The sequence below is a fragment of the Mustela lutreola genome, chromosome 9 (assembly GCF_030435805.1).
Source record: "Mustela lutreola isolate mMusLut2 chromosome 9, mMusLut2.pri, whole genome shotgun sequence".
NCBI lineage: Eukaryota > Metazoa > Chordata > Mammalia > Carnivora > Mustelidae > Mustela > Mustela lutreola.
Genome location: NC_081298.1, coordinates 83,716,553 through 83,735,367, shown reverse-complemented (window position 1 = coordinate 83,735,367; position 18,815 = coordinate 83,716,553). Strand labels below are relative to the sequence as shown.

At 40.3% G+C, this 18,815-nt stretch overlaps 1 pseudogene; it reads right to left on the bottom strand.

Moving 5' to 3' along the window:
• Positions 1 to 8,637: 8,637 nt before the first annotated feature.
• LOC131808387 (protein FAM50A-like) overlaps positions 8,638 to 18,815 on the bottom strand; it is a 57,356-nt pseudogene continuing 47,178 nt past the window's right edge.

The window sequence follows — 18,815 nt, the reverse complement described above, 5'->3', positions numbered from 1 at the left end:
TGTGGGGAGAGTGGGGGGCAGTTGGAATGGGGATTTCTGCACTCACTGCCATGGCATTCTCTGTTTCTTCTTTGCAGTCTTCAATATGCTGACAAATGTTAAGTTACTTCTAATGTTCTTATCGCCTCAATTCTTAGAAGCAAAAATTTTCACATTTTAACATTCCTGGAATTAAGGCTTGGCTTACAATTAACGAGCATATTTAATGGGCATATTAGACATTGTTCCCCAGAGAACAATGGGTATCTATCTACCTATCTATCTCCTACTATATATCCTATCAAGTTACATCATATCTGTGTATTTATAGCAATGTCTGTCTTTAGAGATTTTAAGGAATTGGCTTTCATGGTTGTGGGAGTGGGAAGTCTAAAGTTTGTGGCCAACAGGCTGGAAAGTCAGGTGGGATTTCTATGTTGTAGTCTTGAAGCAAAATTTTTTTTTCTTTGGAAACTTTGGTCTTTGCTGTTAAGGTCTTCAGCTGATTTTATGTTTTATATTATGAAGGGTAATCTGCTTTACTTTAAGTTCAATAAGTATTATATATAAATGTATAAAAAAGAAATATATATATAAATATGAAATAAATATAAATATTAATGACATCTAAAAATTAACGTTCACAGCAACACCTAGACTAGTGTTTGACTAAATGGCTGGGCACCATATCCTAGCCAAGGATAGGAATCAACCAGCACAGTAGGATAGTCATTTGTTTATTTTCATTCATTCATTCATTCATTCACTTATTCATTCCCTCCTCCAAAAAACTCTGCTATAGAAGTATATACAGTCTGGGTGGGTACCAACATTGGGCTATAATGGCATTTGCTTTGAGTTTGCCTTTTCTGGTAGCTATGAGTTTGATGAAGGCAGGGGTCATACGTGTTTGTTCACTGTAGAATCTTCATTGCAGAGGACTGGCACGTGGTAGGTCCTCAATACTGGTTAACGACCTGGCTGGCCAGGTGGATAAGCAATAAATGATTTGAATTCAGGTGCTTCTTTGACTTTTAATTTCCTCTCTACAGGACCATTACAGGGCCTTTTCCCGCTTCCTTTTACCTCTTTCGAAGACTACATACTCCTCTTTTTCTCTCCATCTCCCAGTCTTTCTGGCTCCTTGTCCCCCACCCCTTTTTTTTTGGCTAATGCTCTGTGCCTAATCATGTTCGCCAGTACTGGCATTAGAGAGATGTTTGCAATCCAAGCCAGGTCTGATTATGAGCTTCAGCAGCCCAAGGCTACTTTAAGAATGTGTTGATTGGTGGGGGTTGGAGAGCCCCTAGAGGGGACCAACATTTTTGGCTGATGGAGCCGCCCACATGTGTGTCTGGGCACCGCAAGGGAGCCTGGGCTGGTGGGGTTTTGGTTCTCTCCTTGATCAGGCTCCTGGTGGGGTATTTATCGTGGCTGGGCATCTAAGCCCTTCCTGATTGTATTAAGCCTCATGAAAGTGAGGCCCAAAACAATCCAGCTAGTGTGGCTAGTGCTGTAACCACAGCAAAGGTTTCCCTGTATTTCTTGTCATTCTCTGTTCGAGCTCATTTCAACTTTCTCCCAACACTGGGAGTATAAAGAAACTGCCACGTGTTTCTCTGGTTTGCAAGCATTACCTCATTTCCCTTGTCTAGGATATTAATTCAGAAATATTTATTAAGTGATTTCAGGATTTGGGGCAATTTTGAAAGCATTCAGTTCAGATTCCAAAAAGGATGTCATGGGTTTAAAGGAAATTAGCTACCTCTCCCTTTCCCTCCATTTTCTCAAAAGCACCCTGTATTTTTCTTTAGAGCACTTTGCTTTCTTGCCATTGTTCCCTAAATTATTTATATTCATTCTTTCGATGTCTGTCTTCCTGACTACACCGTAAAAATCTCCATCTGGGCAGGGTCCATGAGTGCTGTCTTTACCATTCTCTTCCCAGGGGCAGGCACAGTAAATTCTTGACCATCTCTGGACTACATTTTGATTGACAAATGTTACAGCATTCCATTCAGAAGGTGTAATTATGTTTCTGAAAGTTTGTACACAGGAAGAAGGAATATTCATATCATCACACATAGTTATGTGTGTGAAAACTGGATCTGTGGGATCAAGCTAAAAGCTCATGCTATATCTCAAAGAGCCTTAAAGTGGTCCTTTCTTGTGTTCCTTGAAAAGCTCTGAGACAAGTCTGTGTGAGTCACCATCCCTAGGGAGGCCAGTGTGAAATGAAATTACTTCAGGTTTTATAGTTGTGAAGATGCACAGCCCCGTGTTTGCATATCGTAGTACTCTGTATGCTGCTAAAATGTGGTGCTCTGTGAATCAGACCTTGTCGACTCATCTCTTGCTTCTGCCAGTGTCTAGATGTCCCACATGAATGTCATATGGCCTTCAACACAATATTTGCCATCTCTGTGCCTTAGCTCATTTATATATAAAAGGGGATAATAATATTCTTCACCTCATAGAGTTGTTTGAAGATTATGTGAGATAATTTAAGTAAAGTACTGAGGTCAGTGCCTAGCTCAGAGTAAAGTGAATAAACATTAGTTGTTATTATTTCTGCAAATGTGTAATAGTGAAGTTATCTTTGCATGCATGCCTGGGGAGTTAAAAAAAGAGAGAGAGAGAAGGTTAAGTTTTTAGAAGGAAAAACTCCCAGTTACTAAAAATGGTATATAGGCTCTTCCTATAAGTAGAAATAATGCTGATAGCCCTGGACACAGCACTGTTGAGGGGAAGGAAAGGAAGGAGCAGTATGGAGAAAATACATACTATAAAGGTTGTGTGTTAGCAAGGAATGGGGATGATTAAAAAAAAATAAAATGAAAGGTACATCCAAACATTGACTAGTAGTATCAGTGCAGTTGACTCGTCTGGCATCTGGTTGCTTCCAACCATGTTCACCTGGCATCAGCACCACTGGTCATTTCGATCCAAAAGTTCAGTCCAGCAAACATTTAGGGAGAGCTGGTGGCTTTCCTTTGTGAGTCCCAAACTCTAAATCATCATTTGGCCTGGGTGGCTTTTGGGATTGGGCAGTTGTGACAACAGCATCTGCCATTCACCCCAGGACAGTTATTAGGGTCAGAAATTGCACTGCCAAGCAATTATTAGCAGCGACCAAAATGTTCCTGATTTCATAGTACTCTGGTAGTAAGACAGAATTGATCAGAAAGTGTGTTGTCTTGCTGCTCAGAGCAAACACAGATGAGTTGCCTTAGCGCCACAGTGATTCAGCTTTGAATGAATCCTCAAGATTCATTCAATAGAGTGGGTTTCAAATATACTTTTAGAAGTAAAAACTAGGTTGGTATGTTCCCTTTCAAGTCTTCCCTGCAACTTGGTCTATGGTGGAGTTTCTGGCCAATTCAGGATTTCTTTTTCATTCCTTTAGCACGAAGGACTTGGTTTTAAGTGATTGAAGTATATTGTTATATTAAAAAGTAATATTTTACAAAAAAAATCACTTAAAAAGTTATATATTACAGCTATCACTGTGAAATGTTTTTCTCTCCCAAAGAACTTTTCACACCAATTGGGTGATCTGATTTTTTTCAACAACCTTTTGAGGTACATTGGGTAGATAAGTATATTATTAATTTCATTTTAAACATGGAGACTGGAGGAGGGAAAGTGATTACTTATCCAAAGACGTCCAGTGGCTGAACTGGCAATAACAACAGCTAATATGTAGCAGTCGCTATGTACCAGGTACTACTGTAAATATTCACTTAGTCTTTGCAGTGACCCAATGAGGAAGGCACAGTTATTATCCCTATTATGCAGATGAGGAAATGGAGGCATAGAAAGATGACATCAGTTGCCTTATATTATACCTGCGAGGTAGTAGGACTGAGATTAGAGCCTGTATAGTTTGGCTCCAGAGTCTAGGTACTCACCTGCTATGGTATATTGAACATTTTGGTTCATCGTCTCAGGAACTCTCAGATAATTCTTACTGTGCTTACTGCCTCTCTTCAGTGTTGCCCGTCTTCTTTAGAGATCTTCCAATCTTAGATGGACAAAGCCTTTTTAAAAATGTTAAAAAACCAGAGATTTAAAACTATTTTATTTATTACAAAAGCTAGATCACTAGTTGGAGAAATCAGGAACCACCTTCAAAATGATAATGAAATGAGAGCTGAAGCTTATGAGGAGGGAGAATGCTGCTGAAACTGTCGTCTCATTCTTTTGGTTCTTGCCAAGGAAGAACTTGTTGGTTTCCTGCTCTGTGCAGTTTAATTTTTGAGGTAGGAGGTGGCATATCAATTCTCAGTTCAGTCTCACGGTGGGGAAGGGGGTCTGTGTCAGTTGTATTTTCTTTGTGAACTTCACAGAAGTGTTGGCAGCAACCAGATTTGAGATCTTGCAGGTAAGGGCTGTAGAGCCACTGGTTGAGCCTGCTTTTCTGGTGAGTTCCTAGGTTTGTGGGATATGGAAATCATGGGAAGGCTGTTCAGACATTTAAAAGGAGGATATTTTAAAACCTTAATTTCTCTTTATGGACTGTAGGTGTTTTTGTGCTAATAGTTTAGGTGTTCTATTCAGAAATGAAGTCCTTATAGCTAGGGGTCAAAAAGGTAATTTTCAGGGTTATTCTGAGACAGTGAGAATGCGCTGAGAGGAAGATAGCTGATTTTTGATTCTTTGGACCACCAGGGGTTTTGTTGATTGAAATAATTCATTGTTACCATCAGTTTATGGTTTGAAGAAAAAAGCCATTTTCTAAGTGGCAGAATTTCTCTCATGGAAGAGATTGCTTTGGTTGGGTGGGAGTAGAGTGGGGAAGTGAATAGGAATTTTCAAGGCTCCAAAATGCTTGTAAGTTTGTTTCTTGCCTGACTTCACATGCAGCAGAATAACTAACTCAGATAACTCCGTGGGGGCCTCACCTGGGTTTCCTGTATGGTGTCTAATTTTCTTCCTGCCTGAGTTATTATGTAATCACATTATGTTGTCAAACTTGGACAGTGGGAGAGAATATGGTAATAGAGAGAGACCCGAATTCCCTGGGTGCTTCTGCTTAACATGACTTTTATGACCTTTGACATAAGTTTTAACCTGAGAATGCCAGCTTTGTCATGTCTACAAGCATGTGTGCATGGGTGGACAAGGTGAGATGGGGGGGTGACACTAGACATGTATTACAGTAGGCATGATGCCAAGACAGACAGTTGAAGAATGAAAATGCCAAACTAGTTTATTTGACATTGTTAAACAAATAAATGATGTTGCTTGAGAGAATTTTTTTGTGGAAAAACTGGAATTGGTAATCTTGGATTTGAGTGCAGTACATGTTGTATGCCTACAAATATGAAGAGGGGGCTTATGTTCATGTATTAATGTTCTGAGGGTTATTATAAACACTTCCCCCCCTTACAGATTGCTATACTTATTTATTTTTCTTTGAATTATAAAATTATAAAAATAATGTAGCCATGACAGTGAGTGAAGTTGGTGGGGGGGAGGAAGAAAAGCCTCCAGCAATCTCTCCATTCTGGTATCATAACTTTTTTCATGTTTGAGCTTTCCTTCTTTGCTGTTGGCTGACTATTTCTACCCAGTTGGAATTCTAAGTACACAGACTTTTAATTTACCCAATCACATTTGCAAACTGAAAACGGCTTTGGTAGTAGATCCATGGACGCATGAGCAAGAGGGGACATTCAAGAGCATCTGGCCTGATTTCCTTGTTCTGTGGGTGAAATGGCAGAAGTCCAGAGAGGAGAAGGGTTTGCCTAAAAGACAAAGATTGGGAGTAGCTGAGCAGGGCTGTTTCTAGCACAGTGTTGCTTCTGGCCACTCTCTAACTTAATCCTGAGGGAGGCTTGCCTTCAACACCCATGTCTCTTCAGCTTGTCTTTTAAATGTGTGTGTGAGTGCATACATGTAAATATAAATTTATTCTTATAGACATGAATTGCTGTCTAATATATAGAGAAGCTTAATTATGGTAAACTCCAAATTTCATACACAATTATAAAAATTGAAAGATTTGAAAAAATAGTCATGGGACAGTGAAATTTGACATTTTCTCACAAAATATTTTTCTTTCAAAGTCTCTTAAAACAAGTTTTTTCTAAGATTTTACGCTGTATACTATTAGGTTATTTATGATGGACTGCCACTGCCTAGAAATGTGAAACCGTACTGGCACTGGGAAGTAAGCCCATAGGAGATGAAAAGAGAATAATAAAACCGTAGGGTGAGCTTATCACGATGAACAATTGTTTTCTCACAAACAAAACAGAAGTTTATATAAATCTTATTAAGTGAGGAAACCACAAGTTTGTTGATATATTTATTTATTTGATACTAAGTAGTAGTAAAAATTGATTCCTCATTGGTGTGGAGGTTCTGTTTTTTTTTTTTTTTTTTTTTTTTAAATCCTGGTCTTTCATATTAGCCTTTAGTAGAAGTGTGTAGAAATGCTATTCACCATCTTGAAATGTTTTAAATACATCTAGATTAAAGCTTTTCCTCTTTTAGGTGCAGTTAGTCACACTTTTACAAATGAGTACAGAGAATTAAAGAAAATGAAAGCATCTAACCAAATTTGCTTGAAAGGTAGATTTGTAGATAACTTTGGGGAGGGAATTTTTTCTTTAGACTACAAATCGATTTTTGTAGTTAAAAGTATCTGTCAAAGGCAAATATTTTTCCAATTTCAAATCAGCTCCTTGAAAGAACACTGTATGTTTTTCTAATGGAAGATGATCTTTTGAATTTCTAAGTTCAGGAAGAAGACTATCTCTCTCACATCAGTGTATCCTGTCAAAAAAATAAGTGCTTAATACATATTACTTAAAGGAATGGGTTTTCTTTATTCAGTTTCTTTACATTCTATTCTCTTTCCCCTGTTGGTACTCTCCAGAAACAGGTCTTCTCTGTAGTTTGTACATGTCAGGTGGACTAGGTTATGCTGCAGTAACAGACTAGCCTACATGTCTTTGTGACTTCACACTCATGCTGCATATCCGTCCTGGGTTGACAGGGAGGCTCTGCTCATCCATTCACTTGGTGGATCTCAGTGAAGCCGTTGCAACATGTCTTCCCATGTCACTGTTGTAAGGAGGAGAGGATATGGCAAATCGTGCTGCTCTTAAACCCTCTACTCAGAAGAGACACTTGGCCACCTGTAGTAGCTAAGGCAAGACACATGGCCCTCCATGGGTCAGATCCTATTGTGTTGCCTAGAAAGAGGATCAGAATAAGTGAGAGCAGCCCTCATGATTACAACACAATGATATGGTAATAATGGTGATTCGGGTGAACTTTTTCCTGAAGAGTTAAACGTGGTTTTGGTGTTTATAGCTAATCCACTTCTAAGAGAGATGAGCAGGTTGTTGGTGCCACTGCTCCTAAAGGAAATGGAAGGACATAAGGGGGGAGAATTAGTGTTGTACTTGAAGCTATGGAATGTACTAGCGGAAATCCGGACACCCAGGCCGCTAGATTCCTGATGTCTTGTCTTCAGAACCACCCTCACAACCCACCTTAGTATTTTCAGAAATAACTCATTTCTTTAAGCATCTTGAATCCAAATACCTGTGGTCGTGGGTGAGTTTGCAATTTAAAGAGGACTTTAAAGGCTTAGTCTTCTGGAGCAACTCTGGGAGGCTGGATTGTGGAGACTAGAAATAAGAAAATAGAGGCACCTGGGTGGCTCAGTGGGTTAAGCCTCTGCCTTCAGCTCAGGTCATGATCTCAAGGTCCTGGAATCAAGCCCCACATTGGGCTCTCTGCTCAGCAGGGAGCCGCTTCCTCCTCTCTCTCTCTCTCTCTCTCTCTGCCTGCCTCTCTGCCTACTTGTGATCTCTGTCGGTCAAATAAATATACATAAAATCTTAAAAAGAAAGAAAATAAGAAAATAAAATTTAGATAAAATTGGACAGGTCTGGTTTTAAATTCTAGTTTTATCTTTCCCCTGTGAAACCTCAGGGAAGTGACTCCAGTTGTCTGAGATTCAGTTTCCTCCTCTGAAAAATGAGAGCAGTGTTTGGCACCTTGCAGGTTGTGGTGATGAACGAAAGAGGAAGAAAGACCATGCAGAGCATGGCATGATGCTTGGCACTCCAGGGAGTGCCAAGGAGCAGGAGCAGTCCAGGGAGCAGGAGCTGTTGTCACTGACATCACCTGCAGCATCAGTGTTTGGTTTCCCACATGCAGAGCGCTAGAACAGGCCCAGAAATATTGGGGTACTGTTCCCAGGTGAGGCTGATATTGTTTCAAGATAAACCACTTGACTTTTGTGTGTTGTAAGCTACTCTAACTTTGCTAAAATATTAAGTTCTGGTAAGTTCCATCATACATTTGAGGGCCTTACTTTAGTTTCCTTTTCTCCCCTATTCTTGAAACTGCTTTTAGGGCAACCTAGTAGTCATGGTAAGGTAAATAGGCACGAAGAAATGATTCAAGTCAAACAGTATCTTCTAGAAGCTTTCTCATTCTAGTTCTAAGAGACCTTTGGATACCCTGTGCCAAGGAACATGTCTGCTGTTATTTGTGGGGAAGCTCTTGTCACTGTAGTAGCAGAGAGGAATCACAGTCCTGAGCTGGCTACTTTGTTGAAAAACATAACTGCTTTAGGCAAAAGATGGCTGGTCTTGTTTTCCCTGTTTAATGGGAGACCAGCCTTTGCCAGCTTCATCTGTTGTGGTTCATGTGGGTGGGATCACATGTTTCAGCAGTGTTGCTGAGTGCCTTGTAGGGTCTGATTTCATTCTGAGTTTCTCTTTGCTCCATTTTCTCGGGGTATTGCAGATTGAGGCTGCTTGGACCTAAGTCAGGAGGGGAAAAGAAAACAATACATCATTTTGATTCAACAGTTGCTTAGTAAGTACCTGCTGACCAGGAATCCACCACTTGTTTTGACTATTCTAAGCCAAAAAAGAAAATTCAAACTGGTTTATGAGCCTAGATATCATCTCCGTTTTTTTAAGGCCCACAAATAAATCTAATCTCTTAAAGTGTGTACCTGTTTATAAAGAGACATAAATATTGGGTCAAAATTTGAAATGTACCTAATTTTGCAACTCAAATTCCAAACTAGTTATAACCCTGTTCCTTACACTTTCTTCTGAATTCTCCCTGCTGGCTTCTCCCCTTCAACTCCAGCTCTACCTGGCTTCCTCCTTCCCTCTCTTTCTGAGATGCTGAAATGGTTTTATGTGTTAGCAAGTCCATTCAAAGCCAGGAAGGTTGATGCTTTTCCTTGAGCAGCTTGAATAAATGATAACAAAACATGACCTTTGCTCAATATGCCCTCCCCGACTCCTTTTTCTCATTTTTGGTGGGTAATATACCGGGGAGAAAAGAACTTTCCAAACACAGAACTTTATGGCCAGAGACAATCTGGCTGCTGGAATAAACAGTCTGCTCCCTCGTTTACAATTCCATCGTGGGCTTAAATCCTGAGAAGCTCAAGGCTGGCCGCAATAGTTCTTGCTTGGCAGCGGGGAAGTCTGCCAACGTCCCATCAGGCTTGTTTCTTAAGCAAAGTTGTATAAGTTAACAGGTTTTATTGTTGGGGGTAATCTGGGGTTGTTCTTACAGGAGGAAGGGACGAGGCCCCCAGAGTGTTTGCCAGCAACAACCCTTGGCTTTACTCATTCCTGCTCCTCATTAATTTGTGTGAGCTCAGCCCGGATAACAAATGGTGGGGCAGGGGGATCCTATTCAGCCAGGCCTGGCCCTGGGAAGGCCTGTGAGCTAATTGCTCTAATTGAGTGGGAGGGACTGCCTTCCTCTTGATTCTGTCCCTGCCCTGTTTGGAGTGGAATGAATGGAGGCCCACTTCAGCTCCTGCTGGCAGCCCCCGCGGCCAGCTTGGCCATGGGATCCACTGCTGGGATCCATATCACGGACAGCCATCTTCCAACTGCTACTCTGGTCCTTCATTGTGTGAAGAGGTATTCCAACAGTGCTCATTCTGGGCTCTGCTCTCTTGCTTTCCTTTAGGGTTGGGAAACATTCTGCTGTAATTTATATCTGGGAAACAGCATCGGAAATATGTTAGCATTCTACTCTGGATGGACAGATCATTTACAACTAGCACAATATATTATCAATGAGCTGCTCTTTAGGACCTGCTATATAATAGACATGTGATGAAGCATAGGAAACATGGATTTCATTTCCAAGCCCTGGAAAGGGAAAATGGTTTCAGGGTGGAAAACCCACCCCAGGTGGGGGGTTGGGGGGTGAGAGCTTTGGGGGACAGGTGTAGGGTCTGTCTCTTTAAGACAGACTAGGAGGAAAACCAAAAGTCATCAACTCCGAAAGTAACAAATGAGAGCCCAGAGCTGTGGAGCTAATGTGCAAACTTGTTTCTGTCCTCTATGGCGCCATCATTTATTCAGGAGGTAGAAGCAGAAGATGGGGACTTGCATTTGCTTGATACTCAATTATACATTAGTGTACATCACTTGGCAATCTGTTCATATCAATTTAATTGGATTTTAATATTGCCTCTGATCTTGTTGTCCAATTAACAGTACTGGCTGGCAATAAAGCAGAACCACACACTATGTAACACCTTTGATCCCTGCCATATGGAGCTCTTCCATTGATTACCACATTTTCAAAAAATTTCACTCTCTCAATATGGGCTGTGATAAATGGGAGAAAAAGCACATCCCTGATGTGATAAAAATTTCACTTCAACTCGCAACTTCATTTATTTTGTTGACATTCGGCTCTGATTAAGAACAATAAAAAAATCATGCCCTGAATATCATATGCAAATACAACCCTGGGCATGAATCTAATCATGCCATGGGAGCATTACCATGACTAGCCTGGCATCGGCTCAATTTTTTTTAAAGTGACAGCATACACTTCTGGGCTCACTGTGCAAAGTAGTCACCACCGCTATGTCATTTAATAAACATCTGATGTTTCGGTTCCCACCAAGGCATGAAGGAAGCATTTGAATTTCTGCCTCTTATTATGAGGCCCCTGTGTTCAGGTGATGTCTTGCATTGACCCTCCCCTAGTCCTGTTCCCCTGTTCCCTGCTCCAGGAGAGCCAGGCAGCTGGGAGTCTGGATGGGGTGAGTTTCCTGGGTGACCTGTCAGGCTTATGCCTCCTCTCGGGGCCACCCCTCAGAATGGGTAGGGGGAATGAAACTTTGGTTTGGAAAGGGCTGCAATGCCAGGGACAGGACCTGCTTGCTCTAGGAAGCTTGTGAATGTGTGTGTGTGTGTGTGTGTGTGTGTGTGCCAGCTTCCTGTTTGCCTCTTGGAGTTATGCAAGCAATTACTGCTTAATGCCCTGGAGACACTCCCAAATGACAGGATTAACCCCCAAGGGAAATAGGCTTCTGTTGTGAGGGATTACATCAATGTTCTAAAAAGCCCTTCCACAGCTCTGAGGAATCTCTGATCCTTTTCAAGCCTCCACAGGAGATTGCCAGTGGCCAGAGCTGGGAAACTCCAGAGAGACCCCTGTCTGCCCTATGGGCTCTGCTCTCACACCCTTCCCAGCTCTTCCTACTCTGGGACTGACTCCACGTGCCATCTCTGTCGGTGCTGCTGGGTGCTACCCAGCTGGTACTGGGGAGTTTGACTCCCAGCTTAAGAGTGGGATGGCCACCTCAGCACTCTCATGGCGACCTGGGAGGGAAAAATGGTGGGTAAGGTGGCCATGGCCAATGACAGTGGTAGCCAGTGCACCCGTGGAATCCTAGTAACTTTGGAATGTGGGAGGGGGCTAAGGCTGTCGGTTACACATGTCATAAATTATTTCTTGACCATTAGCAGTGTTTCTGCCTCATAACTGTTCTTCAGGCATATTAAATCAGCAAGAAGGAAGAGCATGCTAGGACATCTGGGGCTGCCAGATAATTCAGTTAATTTCTATTCCCTTGAACCTGGAGGTGTTAATTTGGAAGCACAACAGAAGAGTCTGAAGAATGCTAATACGTCATTTGAATGATTAATGCAATCAGGGGGATTGGGGGGACCTCTGTTTACTCTTTAATTTTGACATGGCACAGCAAGGAGGAGAGTGGCTAATTTTCCAAAGTTAAGGGCAAGTTGGTTTCATTTCAGTCACGTGGCCTCAACTGGGGCTTGGGGAGCTGGGGTGACTCAGAAGGGCCGTATCAGGCAATGGGGGCCAGTTTTGTTCGTATAATGGCTACAGCCAGGAAAACAGATGAAATTGTTTGTGATCTGATGAGCCCTGTCCTCTTGGGTGTGGAAGCTCCCAGAAGCTTCTGGGAACAGCAAACAAGGAGAAAAAAGAAAGAAAGGAAAAGAGAGAGCTTGGAAAAACAAAGCTGAAAATAGGTGATAGCCTTATAACGTACATGTATTTTTATCTGACATTTCCAAATTGAGTGGCTTTCTTTAAAAGAAGGAAAATATTTCCAGATTTATTTAAATGGAACCTTATTAGGGAAAGCTTAGGACTGAGCAATTATTTAAAAATATATTTTGAGGAGAGTCGTAAAGGAAGACATTTAATTCTTAGCAAACTGTAGGCATTTTAAAGAAACCTTGTGTCTGTTTTGTGGCCTCTGATTAGAGGCACCTATAACAGTGATAACAGGAAATTTCAAAGGGCACTTTCCCCCCAACCCCCCTGGAAACTGTAGAGTAGTGTCTCCTTTTTAAAACAAAGGACGTATTGTGAGAGTGAAAGGGATTTGGCCCCAAGCACTAAACAAATTCTACAGAGCAGAAAAAAACCCTGTAATTATGTTAATAGTAAATTAATGTTTTGCAATTTACCCATATCACCTCAGAATAGGTGTTGTTCAAAAGTACCTATCGGAACTATTGGGCAGACATGCTGGAGAAGGAAAGAAGTCAAAATGTTTAGTTCCCTAGAAAGCCTTGTGTTTAATCTACAAATGGAGCTTCCAGTACCAGAAATACTTGTTTTCCTGAGGTGCCGTCTAAACACTACTTAGAGAAGCTGGGTTGGCAGGCCACCTTCCTGAGAGCCTCAGGTGGTTTGAACTTCCTCTGTCTGGAAACAACTGATGGGCAGTAGTAGATGGACAGAGATGGAAAGGATGTCACAGGTCCATTCATCAGGTAACACAGTGAGCTGTACCTCCTGTAGTGACCCCTGACTTTGGCTTTCAATCTTAGAGGACCCATGGGGTCTCAGTTCAGATAGTGCCCTGTGTTGAGTAGACCTCAGTTTTGATTTTCATGTAAAGGTTTCTCAGTACATATGAAGTTCTTTGTCCAAGTTCAAGGTGTAGATTAATAAACACTTACTGGGGGGGCGCCTGGGTGGCTCAGTGGTTAAGCCTCTGCCTTCAGCTAAGGTCATGATCTCAGGGTCCTGGGAGGGAGCCCCCATCGGGCTCTCTGCTCAGTGGGAGCCTGCTTCCCCCTCTTTCTTCCTGCCTCTCTGCCTACTTGTGATCTATCTGTCAAATAAATACATAAAATCTTAAAAAAAAAAAAAAAAAAGAAACCACTTACTGGGGAATTATATACGCCAGGAAATGTCTTGAGCCCTTTCTGGAACATAGGTTTTTCTTGTTTTATTCTCAAAACAACCTTGAGTAGAAGTTACTACCTGTATTTTGCTGATGAGAAAATTGATGCCAGGTAGCTTGTCTAAGGTCCCAGCTAAAGGGGTGCACATTTTCTGACCAGGCTGTTCTAGGCACAGCTGTGAACTAGGTCTTTTGGTACCCCCAGGCATCTTCTCTTACACATTTGCCCTTTCTCAGGGCTGCCTTCTCTTGGCTTCAGGCAACCAGTTTTTTTTTTTATGCTCTATACTTTTATTAAAACCTACTTTCAAGAAAAGTTACTATATTAGTCATGTATTCTTTAGTATGAATTTAAACCCAAGTCAGAAATGTTGCTGGGCTTTTTTTTTTTTTTTTTTTTTTAAAGATTTTTATTTATTTGACAGACCACAAGTAGGCAGAGAGGCAGTCAGAGAGAGAGAGGAGGAGGAGGAGGCAGGCTCCCTGCTGAGCAGAGATCTCAGGACCCTGGGATCATGACCCGAGCCGAAGGCAGAGGCTTTAACCACTGAGCCACCCAGGCGCCCCAAGGGCTTTTTTTTTTAAACATTATATTTTTTTATTAATTCTCCAGAGATCTCAGTATTTAAAATTATAACTAATAATGGAATAAAATAGACTACCTGCCTTTAAAGTAGCTGAGACATTAATGAGTGGGAACAATTAGGGCATATTTGCCTTAATCTTTCAAGTAAAGTAAATGTTGACCTTTTCTGCCATATTCCAGCTTGGAAGCCCTCTGGAAACCAGCATTGCTGATATGTCTTATAATGGATAATGGAAATTGTTTTAAATAAAGCACCAGACTAGGAGAATGGAATTTTTTTTTTTTTTTTTTTTTTTTAAATAAAGCACCAGGGCGCCTAAATGGCTCAGTTGGTTGAGCATTCCAATTCCTGATTTCAGTTCAGGTCATGATCTCAGGGTCGTGGGATCGAGCACTGAGTGGGGCTCCACACTCAGTGCAAAGTTGGCTTGAGATTATTTCTCCCTCTCCCTCTACCCTCCCCACCACCACTGTTCTCACGTGCTCTCTCTCTCTAAATAAATAAGTAAAATCTTAAAAAAATAAATAAAAATAAAGCACCAGATTAGGAGTGAGGAAGCCTGGATTTCAATCCCATGTCACTACAGGACTGGAAAATGAAGGGTTAGGATCTTAGCAGTGTTCTTCCCTACCTCCTCATCCATAACAGACATCGTTAATTAATCTTGGGGTTTTACCTGATCAAGCCTGTATGCTCTTTCGAATCTATATCTACTGATTCTCCAGAGAGCATTATTTATCATTTGCAGTTGATACTCAAGATGAAACCTATTGCCACCCAAGGACTAGATGGTGTCCAACATTTCTTCTACTTAAACACTGTGAGATCTTTAGTCTAGGGATAGAACTAGGTTCATGGTTCCCAAACCTGTCTGTGCATAAGCTTTGGGGTTTTTGTCAGTATACCTCTGCAATCAGATTGTCTAGGAATAAAATTTGGGAATTTGTATTTTTATAAAGCTCCTCCAGTGATTGTGATGTAGCCAATGGATCAACATTCGGGCTCTGCCTCTTCAGATTGTATGATTTAGAGTATTGTTTATTTTAAGAATGGGAATTGGCAAGTTGAAAGCATTGCCATTTCTATCATAGCCTCATGAATTGACTTTTAATTCACTAAAAAGTTTTGATGGATTTCTACTTTCAATTTTTGCTCTTTTATTGTCACGCTTCTAAAAGGTACCGTGGAGTGCTCTCCACATCTGGGCTTGTAGAACCCTGTTCTGACTGGGTCTACATATTGAACTCACAGCTTAGTAGTGTGGCCTTGGACAGGTCATTTAACATAAACAGGTAATTTAATCTCATCTTCTGTAAAATTGAATAACTATCATGTAGAGTTGTTGAGATTCCAAGATTCTTTTCTTTTTTAAAAATTTAATTTTTTTCAGTGATGCATAATTCGTTGTTTATGACCACACCCAGTGCTCCATGCAATACATGTCCTCCTTAATACCCACCACCAGGCTCACCCATCCCCCCACCCCCCTCCCCTCCAAAACCCTCAGTTTGTTTCTCAGAGTCCAGTCTTTCATGGTTTCTCTCCCCCTCCAATTCTGTTATTTCTTCTAAATGTTATGCATAACAACTTACGAACACCTATCATGGACCAGGTGGTATAAAACAGAGTGAGAGGCAAGATGAATAAATAGAATTATGGTATCTGAAAGTCATCAAAACCAGTGTTTTACTTTTCTTACCACAATCCCCATGTTACACTTAGGCACATGTGTATATACAGACAATTGAAACAAACATTTCACAAAACAGTGTTCTTACTGTGTGTAATGCATCTTGAAACTTCCATTCCATTCCATTAAACAATACTGATTATGATCCCTACATTAATTTCATGGGCCACAAATGGGTAATTACCTGCATTAGACCACTCTGTTCCTCATTACTTCTGCTGGCCCTCACCATTGACCATCCCACCCCTGGGTGTATACTTCCGGTGATGAGAAACTCTTTGAAGCCAGGAAAAATATCTCTCAATTCACTGTAGCTAACATTAACAGAGCATCAGTGATTAACAGTAATCCATTGTCTTCATGCTGCATGTTTTATCTATAGGCCTGTAAACTAATTATTTGGAATGCTGATTGGGTTTCCATAGTACCCTTCTGCTGGTCCTGTAGCTGTCCAGGACTTACTCTTTTGCTTTCTATTCCAGACTGTGAAATCCTCATTCTTATCAAAACTCAGCTGTCCTCTCACCCAGTGTTGATAAGCTAATTACAGCCAAGAGGTTTCTGACTGACAACAACACGTGTTGCCTTGCATTTTAAGAGCAACCTTTGAAGGCTAAAACAAGGAATTTTTTTTTTTTTTTTTTTTTTTTTATTAGACAAAGCTAGTGAAGAGAGAATTTTGGTCATGACAGAATTTTGGAACCCTTTGTAACTGTTTCTACTCTTAGGAACTAGAACTAAGAACTTAGACTGAGTATGTATTTACATACTGGGTCTGGTGGACTGGTGTGGTAACCTGTCATAGTTCCTCTGAACATTTCCGAAATATAGGGGATGCTTCCATGAGGTATTTGAAGGCAGATGAAAGAACAGTTCACATATGCATTCTCAAGTGTGAGACATGATCAAGAATACATTCTTGCATGAGGACTGCATAGTAATAACCACATAATTCATGTTTGAGGCAAAGACAATGAATGCATTAATATATGGGAGCATCATATCTGAAACTCAGATTTGTGCCAGGTTAACATCAGGTTTGGATTTCTTTGTATTGATTAAGTTAATTGCTAATCGAATTAGTTATGTTTCCAATTAAGCACAGATCCAAAAGAACTTCTGATTTAAAAAGTCACATATAAGCTTGTTGATTTGATTTGAAAGACACATAGTGTCCTTGTTAAGCCATAGGGAGTTTTATGATGCCCTCTTCCTGGTGGTAGGGTGTAATTGTCAGGAAGATTAACTCTTTAATTTTGAAGTCCCATTGCATTACCTGAGGATAAGTGGGGAAGAAGAGGAAAAATACACAGAGACAGGTATCTTCATATAAAATGCCAAAAGGGGAATGAGGGAGAGAGACACACACACACACAGAAGTTATATACAATACCTTGAGAGACATGATGGACCTAGGGATTAACTAGGCTGTACACAAACAAATGTGTCCCTACATAATATATTTAAGTAGGAAACTGGTAATAATAAAGAGTTGTGGTTTAAGGCTCAACCAGCTTCAGCAAGTTAATTGACCTCTTTGAGCCAGTTGGATCATTTAGAAAATAAAAGGGTCAGACAACAAGATTGCTCTCCAGGTTCTTTCTGAAGCTTGAAAATGCTATTATTCTAGGGATTTATACAAGTTACACATCAGTGAAATATTACAATGCCTTCTAAATTCATAAATTTATCCATTTAACAAATATGGAATAAGAGCCTACTGACATTTTAGCTCCTCAACAAAATGACAGAAGTTTTTCAACCATTCTCACTACTACTTGGCTTTTACACCTTTCTGAGCTCAATCAAAACTCAGGTCCCAGCAGGCTAAGGATAGATTCTGTCACAGGAAGAAGGCAGGGTAGCCTCGCCATTTAATGCCAAGCTTCTTTCAGGCTACAGCCATTCTACTACCTTTTGCTTCAGAGGAGCAGTAGCCAGAAAGGATCTTCCTGCTGGTTTTCATGGGGCAGCTGTTGATTGATGGGTGTGAGGGGAAGAGATGGAGGAAGGGAGAGGCAGGTCAACCTTCTCAGGGACCAACCAGTGATGTATATCAAAAGCAAATGGTGGCATTGGTCTTACCAACATCGGGAAATGAGATTCTTATGTTTTACACAACTATCCTTTGGGGTCAGTAGGTCAAAGTTAAAGGGAGAAGAACCTGGGGTAAAACCAGTTACAAGACATAAAATAATATGGATCTGTATTGGAGAAAATGCTGAAAAAAATAACCGAGAAAATGTAGCATTAAATACTTAGCAAAAACAAGAAGAAGAAAGATTGCATAAGGCCAGCTGAGTTTGCTGTCTTTCTCATTGATGTGCCTGAATATTTTAGGACACTGCTTATAGCCTGTTGCCTTAGTATGTGTTTTGTCTGTTGTCTAATTTTACCTCTAGCCATTACTACAAAGCTTAATAACTTCTTTTTAGAACCGATAAATTGTAGGATGAAAAATGTAATGTATATTGTATCAGAATTGATGTAATATAAAATTAATAAATTTATAAATAAAAAAAGGTATCTTGATTCTTACCTAGTGACAAACAAATATAAGAATATGTTTTAATTTCTTAAAAGCTGGATCCAGGTTATTCCAGGTCATAAAATTTATTTGATTTAAAATTTTTTGGTAAATAAAATATAAGTAAGAATTACATATATATATAATTATACAGTATAAAGTTTAATTAATTTTTAAAATAGAGGAGACTATTTTTTAGAACAGTTTTAGATTTTCAGGAAAATTATGAAGATAGTAGAGAGAGTTCTCCTATCTCTCACATTTATTTCCCCCTGCTATTCACATCTTATATGTAGTATGGTACATTTGTTACAGTAGTTGAATCTGTTGACACATTATTATTAACTAAAGTCTATATTCACATTTTCTTACTTTTAACATAGTGTCCTTTTAAAAAAATTTTTATTTTTATTCTGGGTTGTCATCCAGGATGCTACCATATATGTAGTTGTCATGTCTCCTTAGGCTCCTTTTGTTTGGCAGGGTCTCAGACCTTTCTCATTTTGGATAACCTTGACAGTTTTTAGGAGTACTGGTCAGGTATGTTGGAGAGTGCCC